This window comes from Salvelinus sp. IW2-2015, linkage group LG26 (genome assembly GCF_002910315.2).
Source record: "Salvelinus sp. IW2-2015 linkage group LG26, ASM291031v2, whole genome shotgun sequence".
Classification (NCBI taxonomy): Eukaryota; Metazoa; Chordata; class Actinopteri; order Salmoniformes; family Salmonidae; genus Salvelinus; species Salvelinus sp. IW2-2015.
In genome coordinates, this window is record NC_036866.1 from 48,386,071 (window position 1) to 48,388,309 (window position 2,239).

Genomic DNA, 2,239 nt, shown 5'->3' on the forward strand with positions numbered 1-2,239 from the left:
ATAAATACACAAGACAGACATAAAGACATAAAGACAGACATAAATACTATAAAGACAGACATAAATACACAAAGACAGACATAAAGACATAAAGACAGACATAAATACAAAAGACAGACATAAATACACAAAGACAGACATAAAGACACAAAGAAAAGTGGGTCATAGAGAGAAAAGTGGGTCCTAGGGAGAAAAGTGGGTCCTAGGGAGAAAAGTGGGTCATAGGGAGAGAAAAGTGGGTCATAGGGAGAGATCAGTGGGTCCCAGAGAGAGATCAGTGGGTCCTAGGGAGAGAAAAGTTGGTCCTAGTGAGAGAAAAGTGGGTCCTAGGGAGAAAAGTGGGTCCTAGGGAGAAAAGTGGGTCTTAGTGAGAGACAGGTGGGTCCTATGGAGAGAAGAGTGGGTCCTAGGGAGAGAAAGGTGGGTCCCAGAGAGAGATCAGTGGGTCCTAGGGAGAGAAAAGTGGGTCCTAGGGAGAGAAAAGTGGGTCTTAGTGAGAGAAAAGTGGGTCCTAGGGAGGGAAAAGTGGGTCCTATGGAGAGAAAAGTGGGTCCTAGAGAGAAAAGTGGGTCCTAGAGGGAAAAGTGGGTCCTAGGGAGGGAAAAGTGGGTCCTATGGAGAGAAAAGTGGGTCTTAGTGAGAGAAAAGTGAGTCCTAGTGAGAGAAAAGTGAGTCCTAGGGAGAAAAGTGGGTCCTAGGGAGGGAAAAGTGGGTACTAGGGAGAGAAAAGTGGGTCATAGAGAGAGAAAAGTGGGTCCTAGGCAGAAAAGTGTAAAGTGAAGTACAGATACCCCCCCAAAAAGTACTTTAGTACTTTAAAGTAATTTTACTTAAGTACTTTACACCAATGGAGAAACATTCATTTAATTAAATTTTAACATATTACTAGCCAACTAGCCAAGTCAGAACAAATTCTTCTTTACAATGACAACCTACCAGAAGGCAAAAGGCCTCCTGAGGGGATGGATTAATAATACAAATATTGGACAAAACACACATCACGACAAGAGAGACCTAAGACAACAACACAGCATGGCAGCAACACATGAAAACACAGCATGGCAGCAACACATGAAAACACAGCATGGTAGCAACACAACGGGACAACATCATGGTAACAACACAACATGACAACATCATGGTAGCAACACAACATGGTAGGAGCACAACATGGTAGCAACACAACATGGTAGCAACACAACATGGTAGCAACACAACATGGTAGCAACACAACGAGACAACAACAATAAATGAGAGGAGAAAAGTGGTTCCTAGGCAGAAAAGTGTAAAGTGAAGTACAGTAATACCGCCCGAAAAAGTACTTTAAGTACTTTAAAGTAATTTTACTTAAGTTACTTTACACAATGGAGAAACATTCATTTTTAATTATTTTAACATATTACTAGCCAACTAGCCAAGTCCAGAACAAATTTCTTCTTTACAATGACAACCTACCAGAAGGCAAAAGGCCTCCTGAGGGGATGGATTAATAATAAGCAAATATTGGACAAAACAACATCACGACAGAAGACTAAGACAACAACAAGCATGGCGCAACACCATGAAAACACAGCATGCAGAAGCACATGAAAACACAGCATGTAGCAACACAACGGGACAACACTCATGGTAACAACACAACATGAAACATCATGGTAGCAACACAACATGGTAGAGCACAAATGGTAGCAACACAACATGGTAGCAACACAACATGGTAGCAACACAACATGGTAGCAACACAACGAGACAACAACATGGTAGCAGCATCAACATGGTAGCAACACAACATGGTTAGGAGCACAAGATGGTAGCACACAACATGGTAGGAGCACAAGATGGTAGCAACACAACATGGTAGCAAGCACAAACATGGTAGCAACACAACATGGTAGCAGCACAACATGGTCAGCAACACAACATGGTAGCACACAACGAGACAACACATGGTGCAGGCACAACATGGTTAGCAACAACCATGCGTAGGAGCCAACGATGGTAGTAACACAACATGGTAGCAGCACACATGGTAGCATCAAACATGGTAAGCAAACACAACATGGGTAGCAGCACAACATGGTAGGGCAGCACAACATGGTAGCAACACAACATGGGCAGCAGCACAAGCATGGTCAGCAGCACAAACATGAACAACATCATGGTAGCAACACAACGGTACAACATCCATGGCAGCAACACAACAAGACAACATAATGGGTAGCAACACAACGGGACAACA